Consider the following 20,440-nt stretch of genomic DNA (forward strand, 5'->3'; position numbering starts at 1 on the left):
GGCTTTAACCCACTGAGCCACCCAGGCACCCTTATTTTAAGACATTTAATACCAAGCATTTATAAGGTAAAAAGCAGTCCTATAGAATTAGTTTGCTGGGAACACATTTTGGGAATTCTGCTTTAAACCCATTTCCCACTGACAAAGTCCAGGCTCCCTCGCATAGCATCAAAGGCCCTTGGACGGCTCACTCGGCCTGGACACTAGGCTTTCTCATGTCGCATGTGCACAGGCACGCTAGGAGTCAGCATCACCAGATATCCAGAGCTCTCCAAACACACCAAACGCATCATGCTGGTTTCTCTCCCAAAAATTCCCTTCTTTCCTGTTCTGGGGAGAGACCACCCTTAACCCTTCTGGACCCAGTCAAATGTCACTACCTGTCCCCCAGACTGAGATCTAGCGCCCTCTCTGGTCTCCCACATCTTCTACACAGCTGGCTGCGTGCCCACCACATGTCTGGGGGGTGATCAAGGTGTCAGTCAGCTCTTTACTGAGCCCTCCTGGCCCCTCCCATGTAAAGCTTTTTACAAACACGCTCATGCCCTAGGAGGTAGAGAAAACCCCCTCCCCATTGTACTGACCAAGAACCCAAAATGCAGAAAAGTTACAGAATTTGCCCAAAGTCACATGGCTAGTGGTCCCCGGAGCCAAGGCACTGACCCTGCCGGCCAGCTGGGGTGCCCACACTCACCCTGGGAGGCTGACATTAAATCATGCACTGCTCATGAGACTCACAGTCTGAGCCTCTTATCTCTGGGCCCCCCAGGGAGCTGGCAGGACTGCCACTTGGTTTAATAAAGCTTAATCCCTGACCAAGTTACCTGATGTACCCTCCATTATCAACCCCGTAGCCACGGTGACCAGATGTCAGCTGAGTGCCGGAAACTCAGTAGACTCGCCAAATGCCTTCCTTCTTCCCCAAATCAGAAGGAAGGAAGCTGGATGTGGGAGGCTGGGTAGGTCACTGTGTACCAGAAGGACACGGACACAGGGACATCCAGGGTAAGCCTCGCCCCTCCACCACTCTGGTTAGCCCCAGGCTGTGCACATTATTCAAATCACAGAAAATGCCAACCCCGGGTTCACTAGCCAGAATGTCTGTTGGGTATGTTTTGCTTTAGAGTTAAAGAACCACCTTCCCGGGCCCTGCCTCCGGTCAGACCCTCAGCAAGCCAGCTCTCCCTGGTAGGCGCAAACAACCCGCAAACCAACAGGGGTTCGCTTGAGATGACAGCCAGATGGCAAGGGGGCTCAGATCAAATTGAGGTGTCTTGACCCCAGAGCACACCCCCCACACACACACACAGAACCCCTTCTCTGCATGTGGGGCTTACAGCCCAACATGCTCATGAACAGAGACGGGGTCTGACGTTGCTTATTCCCTTTTAAAGTTCTTCTCTTTGTCATCTCAGACCCTTAGGATCCCGCAGAGGCAACCTATTCACCAGGCTCAGAAATGGGGCAGGGCCAGGGTGTTCCACAGGGACCTACTTTATCCAGGAGCACTTGATTTTTAGGAGCAGGAATGCATATATAAATTGAGGACTAGGATCAGAGAGGGGACTTGAAATATAAAGCAATCTCCCTGTAAGGCTCATTGGCCATAAGGATGAGGAAACAAAGTCACCCCTCTGCGTTAAAATGACGCAGCCCAGTTTGATAGAGCAGGGGAGTGGTACCCTGGATTTTAGGCTCACCTCGGCAAACTGACTAAGCATACATCACTCAACCTCTCTAACCCTCGATATTAACCACCTGTCAAAGGGGAATAATATCGCTCGTGCTATTTTTCTCATATATTTTTAAATGAATATCTCATATATTTTTAAAGTTAAAAAATTGAATATTAAAAATGTTCAAGAACCTATGAAAGCCTATAGAAATGTCAGATTACTGTTATTAACTCTCTACTTTTATTTCTATGAATGAAGAAACAGAAAGCAGGGAATATGTTTTACCTACTAAATTTAAATGCTGAGAGTTAACGTTTTCTTCAAACACGGAAGGTGTTTCTCATTCCATGGCGTTCCAGGAGCAGCTGTTTCCTCATTGAACCAAATCAAGAAGCAAATAGTGTGGCTTGATCATTGCCCATTTGTTCAAGCAAACACGGATTAATATTTTACTCAGGAAAGAAAATCCGTATTCCTATGTCAATAAATCCACAAAATACATCTGAAATTCCAAAAGGGCAACACTTTTTCTGCCCCTCCCTTTTCAAGACAAGGACTTTTTTTCCCCCCAAGCCGTAAGTCATTCACAGTCGTTTCTCCCCTTCTTCTGTCTTCTTCCTGGGAACCACCCCGCCTTCTCAGGAATGTATGGATAGAGAAGAACATGATCTATGTATGGTTCAGTACTACTTGCAGTTTCGGGCAACAGCTGGGGGTCTTGGAACAGATCCCCACAGATAAGGGGGGACCCTACGCCCAAATGACTGTGACCCACAGAGCTGGTATTTTATGTAGCTGTATTATTGAGAGATAATTCATATCTTACACTTGACCCACTTACGCTAGACAATTCAGTAATTTGGTACATAGATAGAGTTGAGCAAACATCATCAAATCTAATTTTAGAAGATATTTGTCACCCCAGAAAGAAGCCTTGCACCCAGGAGCCACCTCTCCCCATCCCCCTCCCCACCCAGCCATAGACAAGCCCCATTCTATTTGCTTTCTCTATGGATTTGCCTATGAGGGCATTTCATGTAAGTAGAACCAGACAGGATGTGCTTTTGTGACCAGCTCCTTTCATTTAGCACAGTGATTTCCAGGATTCCCCCGTGTTGTAAGGTGTGCTAGTTCTTCATCCTCTTGATGGCTCCATAATGTTCCATTGTTTTGATGGTCCACATTTGGTTTATCTGTTTATCAGTTGATGGACACTGGAGTTGTTTCCACTTAGAGTTGCTCTCGAGAACACCGCTCTGAACATTCACGTGCAAGATTCAGTGCAGAGACTCTTTTTAATTTCTTTGGTGGATATCCAGGAATGGAAGTGCCAGGTCATAGGGTAACGCTTTTTCTAACCTTTTCGGGACCCCAAAGACTTCCCGAACCACTGGCTACACCATTGCACATTTCCACCTACAAGGTATGAGGGTCAGGGCTGATTTTTGAACATCCGTAAGCCCCTCTCTGAGATTACATATGTTCAGAACCTACAGCTCTGTGATCTTGGGCATGTTACTTGCCAACAGCAGTGCTGGATCCAGACCTTGGGGAGAATAGTGTCTGCCTAATATGGTCCATGTGTGGATCAACCAAACTGATCCCTTCAGGATACCAGCCCGGGGCTCAGAGTACACAGCAGGTGCTCAAGCAGAGCCTGCAGGCCTGCCATGGCTGGTCATCGTAGGAAGACAACCAAAGTAACCAAAACATATGAATCACAAGACACTCATCGTTATCCATAACCACAAGAAATCAGTTCCACTGCCAGAGTATCAGGAAGTTAGGGCAGACAGGGGGTGGTCAGACAGAAGCAGCTTCTGGATGAGGACAAGAACCTGCTTCTCTTCTCAGAACCAGGCACATGAAGGGAACAGCGTGAGTCATTTAGGAATGGCAAGTTTGTCCATAGATATCAGTGAGGGAAAGAGCATAGGGAAAACTGTCCGCAAAGGACAACTGTACCAGGAGGGGGACCAGAGAGGGAGTACTCTGGCACACCTGGACACACCTGGTTCATCAGGGTGCCTTTCCCAGACTTGGCGTTAAGACAGCAAAGACCCCAAACTGGTGGCATTGTGTTTTTCATAAAAATCAGCATTAGTGGAGAATGACCAGAAATAGCCCCTTTCACTTCCTGTTCTGTCCCGGAAAGATGCTCCCAGGCCAGCTGAATAACACAACCAAAAAATGAGTTAAATCAGCAATAGGCGGTGTCAGTCCTAATTCAAGCCCAACACGAGTGAAAACATCAGCATCGGGCTGGTCCCTTAACGGGATTCTACCCCAAGCTGTTTCAACAACATATACCAGAGCGCGTCTATTGAGCACAACTCCAGAGTCTGTCCCTATAGAGCCACCGCGAGAAGGAACCTGGCAGGTAACCGAGACTCCTCCGAAATGTTAGGAAAGAGAGGGGACAGGTGCGGTTGGGGGCGAAGGGCAGCAGTGTTGGGAAAATCAAAGGGCCATTCACAGAAAGTTAGATTCGCTGCGGCTTTGCTAGGAGTCTAGCTTGAAAGGGGACACAGCCCTTGGCTGTCTCTCAGCTGGTAACACAAAACAGGGCAAATACGGGCAAAGCTGTTTCGAAGGTCGCTGTCCATTTTAGGACACTCCTGAATTTCGGGAACACTGAAACCGAGCCACACCAGCAGGGAGATCGCGGCTCACAGGGGCGAAGGTCTGGACGAGAGCCAGTGTCCACACTCCCCCTCCTCCACCCCCGACCTCGCCCCCCACGCTCTGCCCAGCCCGGCTCGCTCACTCGCCACCTGCCCGGGCACGCGGCGCGGCCGGGCTCCGGGGCGAGGGCTGCGCTCGCCGCGCGCTGCGCTCCTGCACACCTGCTCCCGGGCGCCGCGCCCAACGCTGCGGCCAGAGCGGGCCGGCGGGGCTGCAGCCCAGGTGCGCCGTCAGCTCAGGGGGCCGCCGGCAGGTCGGCAGGTGGACAGAGCCGCAGACGCGGGCGTGAGCTCATCCCGGGCACCCGGCGCCCCGAATGCGCAGCAAGCGGCCTCCCGTGCGCCAGCCCTCAGCCTCCACATCCAGGCAGCAGGCGGGCGGGCAGGCTCATCTTTCCTCTGGCGCGGCCCGAGTCGCAGTGATCCTCGCTAACCTTCCCTGCCTGGGAGGCGGGCGGGCGGGCGGGCGCGGGGCGAGCGAGCGAGCGAGCGAGCGAGCGGCGCGGAGGCGAGCGGGGACCCCCTCCCTTGCCTCTGGCCGCCGGGCGCTCTGCGGTCTTAAAGCAGCAGCCGAGAACCCAGAGCGCCCGGAAGGCCTGGACAGCTGGGAGCTGTAGGCTCAATCTAGAAAACTTTAGAAGTGCACCCGTCTGCTCCTATGTGCAGTCCGGGATCTTTACCACAATCTAGCCTTACATCATTGTTTCTATATTGCAAATATTATATTGCACTCATAAGCATCCCATCTTTAAGATAAAAGATAAAGATCAAATGGGCTGCTTATGCTAAAACACTTCTGATTTTTCAGAGAGCATTAGCATTCCGGGTTTCTCCTCATCCCCGAGGATAGCTGTATAATGCAGGTACTAGTAGATCAGTCTCATTTTCCAGAGGATGAAACAGACTCCGAGGAACGGGACTTGTTCACAGATAAGCAAGTAGTTGACAAGCAAAGTTCAGCCTCTCCAAATGTTGACTAGTGTTCTGTGGCTTGCTTACATTGTCCTCGTGTTCCCTCACATTTTTAAGGAGCATCTCCTATAAATTCTTTGTGGATTCACTCTCTAAAGGCCTAAAAACGTGCAATATATGATGGACGCTAAGGGATTTCCAGTAACCGTGGAGAGCTGGACACAAGCACCTCCAGGAACCCCACTCCAATGACAGTACACAAACGAAGAATTCAAAAGGGCAAAATGAATGGAAAGAGACGTCCATGGGCAAAAGATGCTCATATAATTGGAACAGGCATGGAAGGGCAGGTTTGTGTGCTGACTGATGGCACCGGAAGAAGCTGGCTTGGCTCTTTTGTCTGTGCGGGAGGGGGTCAACATGAGGCAAGGCAGTTCTGCTCTAGGGCCCCCGAATGACTGAGGGGCCCGGAGACTCAGATGCCCTGAGGTAGAGTCTTCAGGGATCAGATAGATATCCCAGGGACCCCCTTCTCCAGGCAGCCTGATGTAGGTGTCTCCCAGAGGCTGACAGAAACTCAGGCTGACCTCTAGAGAGCCTCTGGAAGTCACCAGGAATCCTGTGGACCAAGGTGGTTCTTCCCTCTAGAAAGAGGAAATTCATTTGAAATCCAAATCTGTAATCTGGGATCCTCCGTTCTGCTTGCCTAGGCTCCAGAATGCAGGCAGCATGCCTGCCCCCTCCACTCCCTGCACGAGACTCAGACCACTCTTCGGGGAAGTAACCTTCACAGTTGCGAAGACCCACAGATATTGGCGTTACAGCTCCCAGTGGTAAAGCCAACGCGTGCCTCGAGAGAGAGAAGTCCACTAACGAGCAGGACCCTCCATCCCACCCCATACACCTGATACACAGAGTTTCCTCTCGACATCTAGATTCTCTTTCTGAAATATAAATATACATCAGAGAATTAACAGATATTTTTAGGCGATTTCCAGCACAAAAGACAGACAAGTGGAAAGAAACAGAAACAAAAAATGGACCAGAAGGGAATGTAAAACCAAAACAAAATTCTACGATGAATGACCCCAGAGAAATAACCAAAACATTTTCAGCCATAAAACAAGAATACCATGTTGTGAGAAAAATTCTTAAAAAGTAAAAATGAGCTCCTGAGGACTGAACTATGATGGAGAGATGTTTTCACAAGGTCGATACGATGATCAGAAGATAAAAAGTTGTGAGGAAATTTCCCAGAAAGCAGAACAAAAATGAAAAGGATAGAAAATGGGGAAGGAAAACAGATACTTAGAAAATGGATCAGGGAGATCCAATATCTGAATCATAGGAATTTCCCAAAAAAGAAATAAAGAATTTAGAAGTAAGAATATTATCAAGGAAATTATCCAAGAAAGTGTCCCAGCACTGAAGCATGTGACCTTTTGGAATAAAAAGGCACTCCGAGTACCCTGAACATACATACAGAAATAAATATATAGAAAATAAATAAATAATTCCAAAATGCTCATTATCAGATTTCTGACTGCTAGGGATAAAGAGAATATAATAAAATGTCCTACAATCATCCACATTAAAGGATCATAGTTCAGAAGGGCACGCACCCTAACAGAAGATCGATGTTTAAAAATCTGAGGAGAGGGGCACCTGCATGGCTCAGTCAGTTCAATGTCTGACTCCTGATTTCCGTTCAAAGTCATGGGATTGAATCCCACATTGGGAAGCCCACTAGATGTGGATCCTGCTTAAGATGCTGTCTCTAGAGTGCATGGGTGGCTCAGTCATTAAGCATCTGCCTTTGGCTCAGGTCATGATCCCAGAGTCCTGGGATGGAGCCCCGCATCGGGCTCCCTACTTGGCAGGAGGCCTGCTTCTCCCTCTCCCACTCTCCCTGCTCGTGTTCCCTCTCTTGCTGTATCTCTCTGTCAAATAAACAAATAAAGTTCTTTTTTTTAAAAAGATTTTATTTATTTATTTGAGCCTTTCTCCACCAAAACCAGGGAGTGAAGCATGGAAGAGAGAGATATCCCCCGCACACTCCTGAGCCTTCGGCAAGAAGGCAAGATCCCTACAAGACAGAGAACAAGGTGGCCCTGGGAAAGACTGATAGGGAAACCCGGGGACAAAAGTGTTCAGTGCTGGTGAGTACAGCCCATCCATCCTGGAGTAGGGCACACAACATTCCAGAGCAAGGTTCCGGGGAGAAACAGTTACACATGCCAGACGGTTCTGTGCGCATGGAGAGAATTTGTTCTGTTTGAAGGTCTGGGACTGATTAATGACAGTGAGGGGGGAAAAAAATGCCAATGGGAGAAACGGAGCACCCCTTATCTCCAGGAATAACCAAACTGATAGAAGAAAGGAAATGTAATCATGGCCTTGGATGGGCTCAATTGTGATGTCCACAGCAGGTACGTGAACTGTGGAACTGAATTGCCCGAAATCATCACCCAGCCTACTGCAAGGAAGCAGAGAAGGAAAGTGTCCCTTAGGTGGTAGAGGGAGGTGTCGGAGAACCCAAACCCTGTTATCCATAGTAAGGAAGTCAATAAACAATCTCTACTCCAGAACAAAATGGAGAAAGCACAATATTTTAAATCCAGGAATGCCAGAGTAATATGCCATTTTTTTTAAAAATGGTACTTAAAATAAATCAATGGTGTCAACTCGGGGTGGCATTCTTTCAGGGCTGATGAGTAACCAAGGCCAGCTCACCTGTCCAGGGTTTCTGGGCACGTGGCCAGATCCATGCTGGTCCTCTGAGTGGTTGGGCACCACCCGGTGGCCAATGTCTGCACAGGGCTGCCTACTGACTGGACAGCTGGGGTTTGCAGCGTTCTTCAGGACTCCCAGGAAAGTAGCAGGAATCCCCGGGTTCTCCTGGTGACTAGTCACATGCTTAATGGAGTTTGATCCAAGGAAGGTGAGCAAGGAAAACCCTGGGAATGAGGTGGCCCATCCGTTACCTTCCCACTTTTTAATTGGGTGTCCTGACATTTTCCCTCCTGGCCTCAACCTTCCCCCCCAGTCCTTCCTCCAAGGGACAGGCAATCAGGGTTGCCCACCACTCCCGTCATATCTGAATTTTCTATAATCACTCTTCACTGCTAGCACACAACAGGAGGATTACCGTTTTCACTTTAAACGACTCACAGTAACTGCATTACTTCTTAAAATAATAAAAAATAATAAAACTTGGGCGTCTGAGTGGCTCAGTGGGTTAAAGCCTCTGCCGTCGGCTCAGGTCATGATCCCAGGGTCCTGGGATCGAGCCCCGCCCACACTGGGCTCTCTGCTGGGCGGGGAGCCTGCTTCCTCCTCTCTCTATGCCTGCTTCTCTGCCTACTTGTGATCTCTGTCAAATAAATAAATAAAATCTTAAAAAACAAACAAACAAACAACAACAACAACAACAACAACAACAAAACAAAGAGGCAACCCACGGAATGGGAAAAGATATTTGCAAATGACAATAACAGACAAAAGGCTGGTATCTAAGATCTATAAAGAACTCCTCAAACTCAACACACACAAAACAGGTAAACACGTCAAAAAATGGGCAGAGGACATGAACAGACACTTCTCCCATGAAGACAATCAAATGGCTATCAGACACATGGAAAAATGCTCATCATCACTAGCCCTCGGGGAGATTCAAATCAAAACCACATTGAGATACCACCTTACACCAGTTAGAACAAATTTTTTCTTACAGAAAAAAAAAAAAAAATGTTTTGTCTCTTTTCTTCCCTTAGCTCCTTGTCACAATCTGCTTTCATTTACTCAGCAAGATTTTAAAATAGGCACCATTGTCCATAAAATGCCCGTGATGCCCCCGGGGACAGTGTTCAAGTCTCCTGTCGATCTTCTCCTCAGTGTCACAATCCACGTACACTTTCTGCTTGGATAATCTTGTCTCAGATCTTAGGCATTTTGCTTGATTCCTCTGGCCCAAACTTCAAGCCTGCCCATGCCCTTTGGGGCTGCCAATCCCAACAGCCTGGGAATGTTTGCCCATTATTGGAAAGGGTGGATCCGACCCCCACTTGCTGGAAGCCCCCATGAGCAGGAAGTGGCCCCTTTGCAGGGTCGGTGGAGGGAGTGACTCAGTTCCATCCCAGACCCCTTCTGGTCAGGCTAGACCTTCTCCCATGCTACATCTATAATACCAATACCACCAAAGGACAGTATAAACCATTTCACTGAGCCACGTGTCTGACAGTGTTACTGAATTTAACTTTTTCTTCCTCGTCCAGTCAAACCATTCTGGGCACACTAACAGTCTAGTTTTTGTTTCACTGTTGGTAAAAATCTGTATTTTGCACTCCGTTTTGTTTTTAGATTTTTTTTTTCAAGTTTCTTTCCAGTAGATCTCTTTTCTTCTCTCTTTTTTTTAAGATCTTGGTTCTATTCCATATGTAAAACTGTTGTGTGTGCACACGGTTACAAGGAACACTTTTTCGGAAGTTGTAGAATCCAGAGCCAGGGAAGAATTGGGGGATCTGCAGGGAGGCTGGGCGAGGTCAGGGCTTCAGAAGGTCCTGGCACAGTTGGGACTCAAAGCCCGACCAGAGCCCAAATCTCCAAACTTTCTGCCTGGGTCTCTCTGGGGTCCAGCACTCTGTTCTTTCTTTCTTTCTTTCTTTCTTTCTTTCTTTCTTTCTTTCTTTCTTTCTTTTTTTTTTTTTAGATTTTATTTATTTATTTGACAGAGATCACAAGTAGGCAGAGAGAGAGAGGAAGAGAAGCAGTCTCCCCTCTGAGCAGAGAGTCTGATGTGGGGCTTGATCCCAGAACCCTGGGACCATGACCTGAGCCAAAGGCAGAGGCTTTTACCCACTGAGCCACCCAGCCCTCCCCCTCACTCTGGTTTCTCGACATGTGCAGAGCTGCCCAGCAGCATTGCTCAGGGGCAGGAGCCCAGGCCCCTGACAGGAGAGTGGGGTTTGATCCCACTTCTACCACCCACTAGCTGCAGGACTGTGGCCCCATGACCTAGCTCCTCAGCCCCGGTCCCCTCCTCTGCAGAACAATGGTAGTGATAACACCTGCCTCAAAGGGATGCTTTTAGCAATAAAGGAGATCTAGACAAAGCTCATGGAACAGTCCTTGACTCAGTCCATACAATCTACATACCATAATGATTATTATTATCATTACACACTTGTGCCCCCAGAAAACTGTTCTGTGAGTACAGCCAACTAATGAAAGGTCCACCCTGTAACTTCATGAACCACCACCTGTATGCTGATGAACCAGCAGCACGTGAAGACCAGGCACTGTGAAGGAGAAAACCCAGGACCCCACTTGCAAGCCAACACCCCAACCTGCTCCTGGTTCATGGGAGCTGGTACAAGACACCAGACTCACGGCCTGGGGTCTGCAGCAGGTGCCTCTCCTAACAGTGTAGACCAACATCAAAGCTGCTGGACACATCACTGTGAAAACTGTGATATAACTAAACACTGTAACTAGTGGAGATAGTTCATTTAAAATCAAGAATAAACATCGCTGGGCACTGGGACGTGTTATAAAGCCCATAACTCATTGAAATTTGACCATCACATTGTACATGAGATCCACCAGACACACCAAGCTTATGTGGAAACTCTTATGGGTACTCTTACGTGGAAACTCTTCTCATGCCCCCAAAAAGGTTGAGGACTTGTCCAAGGTCGCACAGCTAATCCCTGGGGGAGCAAGGATTTGAGCTTGTGTTTGATTTTGCAACAAAGTTTTGAAACAACAGGGCAAAGAGGCTTGGATTGCAGTCTCTAGAGCCGGTTGATTTGATTCCAAAGCCAACCTCCACAGCTGCCTAGCTAACCTGGAAATTGCTTACCCAGTCTGTGCCTGAACTTTCTCATCTGTAAAATGGTTACAGTAAGACTTTCCGAGCAGGACCCAAGTGACGATTAAATGAGATAGTTGTAGAGAGTTTAGGTCCTAGGCTGCACGAAGTAAATGCAGCCAGTTTTATGAACCGCTTTGGCACACATTCCAGTATTGACGCGGATCCTGACCGTCCACTCTGAATCGTGCATTTCTCTTGTAATGCCTCCTATGAACCCAGGCCAAAGCACATGTTCCTTTTTATGCTTCTCAGTATGTGAGAAAGTCAGTAAGAATTCAAGGTGTGAACTGAGAGGTTGAGGGCCTAGGGGAGTGAAGGTCCAGGGCCGGGATCCGCACACTCCTTTGGGAAGGATCTGAGAGTAAATATGTCAGGTTTAAGGGCCACACTGTCCCCGTCTCAATAACTCAATATAAAAGCAGACACAGACCACGACGTGAATGAATATGACGCTGTTCCAACGAAACGTCATTCACAGACACAAATCTAAATTTCACACAATTTTCACATGTCACAAATATGTCTCTTTGGGTTTTCTAAACCGGTTGAAAATCTTAAAGTCCTTCTACTGGCTGGCTGGATTTGGCCCAGGGGCAGTGGTTTGCTAAGCCTTGGACTAACATACGAAACCACAAGTGGCATGCTATCCGTGGTGCTGAGGATCACGGGGGCAGGAGAGGTCAGGAAAAGGGTCACTGAAGGTCCAGAGGGAGTTGGGGAGGGGAGTGCTTAGGTCTGAGGAGGTGCCAGAGGTGCCAGAGTTGCATGAGACAACACACGTGCAAAGACTCAGCATGATGCCTTCAACTCCGTGGATTCAGACTCTTAAAAACCTTAGAATCTTGTATAAGTGGATGATGTTTTTTATAAACGCGGGAAACTGTGCTTAAGTACCTTACATCGCAACCACCGGATAGAATTTGGTCTTCCTGAGTCCAAGGGCATTTTCAAATGGGACAGCAGTCTCGGAATAGTTTCAGGGATGCCAGATTGTATTTCTGGGTTGCCCCCACCTAACCCCGCCAAATAGGTTTCCAACCATTCAGCATGTAGAATTTTATTTTCCGTCAGTATTTCATTTCTGTGATTTGAGCTCCTGCTAGCAGATAGATCTTGGTGACACCAGGAAGCAGGGGCACATAGTGTCTCCTTAAGCATGTGTACCCACTGATATAAAACCAGAACTTCACTGGGAAAGAAAAAAGTCTTAAGTTCTGAGGAGAGGGGGGAAAAATGAAACACCATCCTGAAAAATCCAGAAGGTCAGGCCAGAGCCCTCCAAGTCAAATTCAACCCACGTCACCTGTCCCCCTCCAAGGTCATTACTCTGGACATTAATTTTCATAGTGGAGAGATTCATGTTTTTTTTTAAGCTAACAGAATTCTAGATAAAAGGGTGTTGGATAGGAGTTTAAAACTCCAGTGCTTCATAAAGCCAAGGCTGGAGATTTGGGGGTCTCATGACAAAAATTTAAAATCCTATCTAAATTATTTGAAATAATTGATTCATTATCCGTGATTCTCAAACCTAAAAATATTTAGCTCAAAGCACTCATGATTGGACATGTAATTAAGATTACTGACTTCTATATTAAGTGATTGAATAAGATATTTTAGGCTCCTGAATGACATAATATTAACAGGAAAGATTTGTACCCTGTCCCTACCCAAGCTGATTATGAAAATCATCTTAAACTCATCCATTGCTCAGTAATTAGCCTTAAATATATCCTGGAAATAGGGTGCTTAGCGTCTTGCTGTCTCAATCAGTATTCTAGAATCTCCTTCCATGATCCCATTCATTTCGGGTCACAGCACCCTCCATCTGGAAGCGGTCTGTTTCTAAAGCAGAAAGAGTTGCACAAAGAATCGCACACGGCTTCTATTTGATTTGGAAGCAAAGCGGGCTCAAACCCATAAGCCACAGAATGGCCGACCTCTCCAGCAGCCGAGTGTGGAGTTCACAGGCTTCTCCTAACAGCAACTGTCATCAGCATGCTGAGACACACCCCAGGCTCTCAATCTCCTAACACATCTTTACGAGCTACCCTTGAAAGTGACCTCTAGGCTGCCACTCCTTCCTGAAACTCCATGCCCGAGGGTGAGGAACGTCAAATCCGGCTGTCAGCTGTGGGCTCCATCCCCTGGGGCAGAGCTCCCCGGAGCTCTCTAGGGTGTGAGGCCAGCCACCTACCTGGCCAGTATGCGACCAGGGCTTCAGGACCACACCCCGACACTCTGGGTTAGATCATGGAAGATGCCATTCTCATGTTACCTTGAAACTTTGGTTATTCACTGATACACTTAGTAGTAATTTGTTCCATTTTGCTCTAGTCAGGAAGTTTTGCTCAAAGACATGAACCTTTTATTTTATCTTTCTTGCGGGCATGTGGACTCACGTATATGAGCCCGAATGAAAAAGAAACAGGATAAGGGAACTTGATGCTCATAGTCGGTCTTCCATTCTGCGCTTCCATACTCTCTTTCTCGTATTTCATTCTGACAAAGCTCTGACGCACGCTGGTTTATATTATACCGTATTGTGTTTTCTTATAAGTTCAAGTTGTGGGCTTTTTAGCACGCCCACATGGTTGCTGTACTTAGGGTCGTGGGCTGGTTCTGTGGGATGAAGTCATGAGATTTCCAGCAGGGATCTGATCGGGAGAGAAGCTCAGACATTCTGGTGGCTGGGGTCACTTACAATGTAGTGGTTAGTAGTAGTGACAACTGGCACCTGGGGTGTGAACTTTTAGGGTGATTAGGAATGCAAACAGGAAAACTGCTGAAGGCAGAGAGGGGAAACTAAGGCACGCAGGCAGCTGGGCATGAGGGGACCCCCCGCTGGCTTGAGGAGTATGCCCGAGTCACTCGTCAGCAGATGCTGGAAAGCGAGGGCTGTCACGGCCCTCAGTGGTGGCAGGGACTTCACTGGGCGGCTTCCTGTCTGTGACCTGAAGCGTCAGCATTCAGGAGTGGCCGGTTCCCACCTGGGCACCCTCCCGCATGACCCTGAGTCTGCCGTGAGTATCTCTCCCCTCTTGTGCTCCCCGCAATCCCTCTTCTTCCCCCACCAATCACTGATCCCCAAGGCATTCTTGGCTGCCCATGTCAGTCACGTAGGCCGGGTTCCTCTCATGCCAAGTAATAAAACACCTCTGTAATGCCCTTCTGAATAAATCCACGTCAGATGGGGCATTAATAGTTCCTTAGACTTGGTTCTTTACCAAATACCACAATGAGTGGCTGCTTCACCAGAATATTAAGGATCCATTAACTACACACCAGTGTTACCGTAAGGAGGGGTCTGATGGCTTCCACGAGGCTTTATTCAACACCATCACCAGGGGTCCAGCATCGAGCCAGGAACGAACTCTCTCAGGAGACTTCAGCACTCACGACTTCAGGCAGCCTCTGTCCAGCTGAACCCTGCAAATCCAGGGGCTTATCTGTGTCTCAGTCCAGTCAGTTAAGGCTCCAAACCTTGGTTTTCTCGTCTGCAAACTGGGAATAACAATGTCACACCTCCAAATGTTTTGGGGCTTGAGGTGATGATGTCCACGCAACCGGCGTATGGAAAGGGGGTGAACTGGGAGGGTTGGGGGTCATCCGGAAAGAGTCCTACAGCTTCCGTGGCATCATCATCCTGAACCCACTTCCAGACCCCTATTCCGCACAGAGGGTGATGCCCCTGGGAAGTCCACAGCTTCTCCATTCTCTTCACGTATTCATAAGGCTTAGTTTCCAGATACTAAAGAGTCAGCCTTGGGGCGCCTGGGTGGCTCAGTGGGTTAAGCCTCTGCCTTTGGCTCAGGTCATGATCCCAGGGTCCCGGGATCGAGTCCCACATCGGGCTCCCTGCTCCACGGGGAGCCTGCTTCTCCCTCCCCCTCTTCCTGCCTCTCTGCCTACTTGCGATCTCTGTCAAATAAATAAATAAAATAAAAAATAAAAAATAAAAAAAAAAAGATCAGCCTCATCTAATTCCTTAATCCTAGTATGTTCCTGATTTTCCCCCAGTGCAGCCGCAACTTCAGTTTGAAAGTTGGCCAGGAATCTGCAGGGTGTCTCTTCATCCCTCCTTGAACATTCTCCCACCACCGCCTCCCTGAGGCCTCCGCGACTGGGCAAGAGGGAAGCATGAGGGTTGGAGACACAAGCCTGTCTCTCAAGTCTGCTGGTGCCGTCCGCAGCTCTGCATGAGGGCAGACACTCCACGGCCAGGTCTTTCCCTTGCTGCCACTCTTGTGGGTTTTTCAGGAATGTGCCTCACACCCGCTGTGACCGACACACGCCATGGCTTACCTCCTCTGTGGCTGCTCGAGCCACACCAGCCCTCTCCATGACAGCAAAAGCCCTTTCTTCACAGCCTTGGCCCAACCTCCTTCTGGAGCGTCAGCCTAGAGAGGAGAAGGACACGGATGGGCTCCTGCCATTGCTGTCAGGAAGCCGCCACACGCTCAGGTGAGCCCACGCCTCCAGGGGTATCTCCTGACCTCTTCAGTGCGGACAGCCACAGGTTCTATCTTATGCTGTCCCCTCATCGGCTGCCCTGAGGATGACATGAAGAGGCCATGGACGTCCTGGCCACAGCAGCTGCTCACGTGGCATCTAGCAGAAAGACAGCATGGTCAAGGTGGCTAAGGATACGGGCCACACAGCTGGGTCCCTGGGTGTGGCTGCCACTTCCTGATTATACACCTTGGACAAGAGAGTTGATCTCTCTGTGCCTGAGTTTCACATCTGTCCACGGAGACCACAGCAGTACCACCGGGACCTGGACGTTCCGTGCTGACATTTAGTACCAGGATGCCCTCAGAATTCTCCCCTTCTCCCTAGGGATGAAGCCTGGAGAGTCCCTCTCCACCTGCTCTGCCTGGGGGTTCCTGTTAGATTCTGCCCCGGAGAGGCTGTCCAGAACCGAAAGGGGGCCCAAGGCAGGGCAGCTACATCTGGCATGGAGGCCGGTCAGCAGCCACCACTCATCCCTCCGAGAATTAGGCACTTCACTGAGGCAGGCACGTGAGAGCTCTCCACCGTCCTGGCCAACCCCCACTGGCTACTGGCCTCCCGGGGCTGCTGTGATGATGAAGTGACCCTGCATGCAGCAGCGCTAGGCACAGCTCTGCGTACAGTCGGTGCCTGGTACATGCCAGCGGCGAGGATCTACTCGTCAGGGTCCTCAGCTCGGCTGGTCAGTGAGTGCAGGACACTCCACCACGGCTTCACACTCACCAGTGGAAGAGGTGTCAAAGCAGCGCAGCCTCCCCAAGGTCTGGACTGAGGCTGCTGTGCCCACCCCACCTGCTCAGGGGCATGGCAGGCCCTGCGGACGCTCACCCAGGCGCGGCGTGTGGAGGGTCACAGCAGGACTACGCGCACTGTGCACAGATGCAGCCACAGAAAAGTCAGCAGAGATTCACCTTGTCTGTCTCACTTCAACTGCTCAAGAGGGAAGGTCAGTCACCAAAGGCAGAGGGCCATTTCCGAAGACCCCTCAGCATTTCATACCCAAACAGACACGCGCATGGGGGGCAAGGGTCCAAAATCAGCGTGCTGTTGAAACGCGTCTGAGATTTAATCGGAAGTCACTGTACATTGGCAAAAATAGAGACGTCCGGGTGAAATCAGGTGACTCCAGCCAACGCAGAGCCAGGCTCCAAGAGCTGCTGTGGTCACCGACTCTGGGCTCAAGGTCCAGCTGCACCTGCCTTCGTGGCCAGGACAGGACACCAGAGCGTTTGCCAGCCGCATGGCTTGCAAAACCCCAAACCGACCGCATTTACTTCTGCTCGCAGGGAGCCTTCAAAGGATGTCTATTTGAGCGCCGTGGTGATTACATATTTGTTTGCACCTGTAAGAGGACAAACCCACATAAAGGCTAGACTATAAGGAAGAACAAACAATCAGACACAAAGCCTTTCGCGCCACCTGGGTTTTTCCGCTGGCAGAGAAAAGAACGGCTCTTTTCAATGAAGTTCGTCTAGGGCCCGCCCTCCAAACTTTGAGTCCCATTGATACATCAGAGCTTCCTCTTGGGGCCCTAAACCATCTGGGCTTTGTGTCTTCTCTCCCTAACGTCTCCTATATATTGTTACAACAGCCTCCCTCCTGATCTCTAAAACTAGAATCAAAATAATCCTTTTTATTTTTTGTACACCCTTCTGGTCCCTCTAATGATCTCTCTGTGTATAAGTGATCTAGGTCATCACCCCCTTCAGCCCCAGGCGTGACAAGGGCTCACAGCCACAGAGGCTGCTCCCTCTCCAGAATTACCATCTCCAGGAAACGGATGCCTCCTTAGTCGCCAGGCACAGGGGTCCATCGTGTCTCGTGCTTTTTTTCCCCATGAAGACACGCAGCTTAACCATCACAAGCGATTTGACAGCAACTGGAATTCTTCCCTCCCTCATCTCTCTAGGTTTTTAGGATAGGATGAGAAGGCTGTGGGTTCACTAGTTGAATGCTTGAGAAAAGTAACGTAAATGTGCAAAGTGTGTGTGTGTGTGTGTAAATATTCTGTTTTTCCCCTCTAAAGATAGGTATGATTTCCTTTTTACCTGTCTTTGTTCAGAGATTTCCATTCCACTGTCTAACCCACCTGTATTCAAAGTGCAGGAAACCAGAAAGAATACAAGGTATGTGTATGTGTTGTTCTGGGAAAGAAGGCCAAGCCCAGAGTAGAAACAAAAGATTCAAACTCCAGACATTCAAATCCAAGAGCTGGACCAAAGACAGGCCAATCACTGGCATGTTTTTTCTGCTAATTTTTGTGTAGTAGTAGCTGGTGGGGTGACAGCCTGTCCTGCCTTCTTTCGTTCAGGGACATGGGAGTACCTGCCAGTGATTACATCATTCCTTCATCCCGCCTGCACAGAGCCCTTCCTGGGTCCTGGACATGCCACGGTCAACCAGAAAGAGAGGTTTCTGCTCTTGTGGCTCTCCTTTGCTGGTAGAGAAAACACAAATAAATAGATAGACAAAAATGATTTAAGGTGACTTTGTGGTAGGATCCCCAAGGAAGACCTCAGGCTGCCATCACTTGGGGGGGTTGGCCAGTTCAGACCAGGTAGGAAGCACAATGTTCGGAGAGCAGCATATAAGACAGAACAGGGTAATGGGGATACAGAACTATCAGAAAGTACAAATCCAAAAAAGTTGACCCAATGCTAGCTCCAAACACCAAGACTGCCAGCAACTTGACCTGCTCCCAAACTGGGCTCTGATGTTCCTGTCCCCGCAGCATTTGGGAATCACGTGATGTCCACGGCAGCCCACGAAGTCCAGCTGATCCCATCAGATTGTCCGAGCAGTCACTTCCTCATCAATGGTGACTGGGAAGCTTTTTGGTTTTACACAAATATGGGTTTTTTCCACGGTGCATTCATCCCTGGGCCTGGAGTCGGAGTTTCCAGGAAGTGCTGATGAAGACAGCTAAGGAGAGATGCCAGATCGGATTCTCTCCTGTGCTCTGTCCCCGGGGACAGGGCTTATCTCCTCCTGCCAATGGGGCTAGGATTGAACCTTGCCAAGGCACATAAGGCATTGCCAAGACCAGTACCAATAGACCATTCACTGTTGGCTAAATCTGAAAAAGAAGACGATGACAAAGTAACCAATGTCCTAAATCGGGCTTTGTGCAACAGGGAAATCACGCCTTCTGCATGGTTATGAGAGCTATCCAAAGATGAGTCTTCAAAATGCGTTCCTCGTACCAGGGCCATACAGGACTGTGTCTTAGCATTTTGATGTATAATACTGAACAAGAAAGAAAACATTTAATATAAAAAAAGAAATAATGTGGGGGGATGGTGATGAGACAGGAAACTAGGATCCCTCATACTGTGGCTGAATGTCAGGTGTTAAATGTGCCTGCAATTCTGATAGTTTTCCTATCCCCTTGGTTCTGCTTCCTTTCTTGTCATTTTGCTTCCACTCTCTGATTCCCCCCTCCCCAGAGCTGCTCCCTCTCACTCAAGAGTACCCAGCAGCCCCCTCATCAGGCTGAATGCCATTGGCAGGACCGTGATGCCTGCAGCCCACTGACACCAGCATCCAGAGGATGACTCCGGGAGGGAAGTGGACACCTCAGGAGGTCCAGGCTGATGTCTTCAACCTTCCCACCTCGTTTCCTTTAAAAATTCTCCCCACGAGGCTCCCTACTGGTCACCCATGGCCCAGCACACCTTCGCCGTGTGCTCCATCCTCCACGATGAAGACCTCGTCGCTCCCATGCTCAGACCACAGCCACACATTAGGTTCTTTCAGAGCCTTCCAGCTCACTCCAGCCGAGCCCATCGCACCTCTCCAGCCTAGAGCCCTCTGGGTATGGCCAAGCTTTGTTGCTTTTGTACCCGAGGGAGTCCACATCTCGTTTCCTAGTCCAAACTTTGAGGTCCTTAGAAGCGATCTCCCCGTGGGACAACTTTTTTTTTCTCCCACAACACTAGACAGCCCTGTTTCCATGGTACGGGCTCGTTCTGTCATACCCACCGAGCAGCATGGCCCAGGGGTAAGACAATGATGCTGACAGGCTCTCACTTCTCAAGGAACTCTGCCCAGTGCTGAGCCAAACATTCATCACCAGGCATTAAAAACCACATCTACTGCTCCTTGATATTTATCCAGAGGAGCTGAAAACTTGGGTCCATGCAAAAACTTGCACACAGCATTTATAGAAGTTGTATTTATAACCGTCACACTTGCAAGCAACCACCATGTCCTTCAGTAGGTGAAGGGACAAGCAAACCAGTAATTCCAGGCAACAGAAAAGTACTCAGTGCTAGAAAGAAATGAGCTATCAAGCCATGAGAAGACATGGAGGAACCAAATCCATGTCACTCCGTGAACAAAGCCAGTCTGAAAAGGCCACATACCGTGTGACTCCAGCTACACAACTTTCTAGAAGAGGCAAGACTATGGAGACAGGAAAAGATCAGTGGTTGCAGGGGTTGGGGGAAGGAGGAACAATGAGGCAGAACACAGAGGGGTTTTAGGACAGGGAAAGAATTCTGTATGATAAGAATCACGGCATTATGCATTTCTCAAAACTAGAGGAAGATGCACCACCTGGAGGGATTTCCAGTATAAATAATGATGAACTCTGGGTGACAAAGACAAGTGGGTTCATCGACTGGAACAAAGGCAAACACCTGGGGTGGGACAATGACCTAAAAGAACCTAAAACCGTTCTTTTTTTTTTTTTTTAAGACTTTATTTATTTGACAGAGAGAGAGATCACAAGTAGGCAGAGAGGCAGGCAGAGAGAGAGGGGAGGAAGCAGGCTTCCCGCTGAACAA

At 48.9% G+C, this 20,440-nt stretch overlaps 1 long non-coding RNA gene across 2 annotated transcripts; it reads right to left on the bottom strand.

The window, feature by feature from the left end:
• Nucleotides 1-14,009: 14,009 nt before the first annotated feature.
• On the bottom strand, nucleotides 14,010-16,727 carry LOC132010344 (uncharacterized). 2 transcript variants are annotated; one of them, XR_009402229.1, is made up of 4 exons: nucleotides 16,482-16,727; nucleotides 15,638-15,752; nucleotides 15,447-15,541; nucleotides 14,010-14,570 (listed from the first exon to the last, which is right to left on the bottom strand). It is a non-coding gene; the product is annotated as an uncharacterized LOC132010344 (long non-coding RNA). The 2 variants fall into 2 exon arrangements; XR_009402230.1 differs by having other exon boundaries at nucleotides 14,010-14,645.
• Nucleotides 16,728-20,440: the final 3,713 nt, after the last annotated feature.

This window comes from Mustela nigripes, chromosome 2, assembly GCF_022355385.1.
Source record: "Mustela nigripes isolate SB6536 chromosome 2, MUSNIG.SB6536, whole genome shotgun sequence".
Lineage (NCBI taxonomy): Eukaryota > Metazoa > Chordata > Mammalia > Carnivora > Mustelidae > Mustela > Mustela nigripes.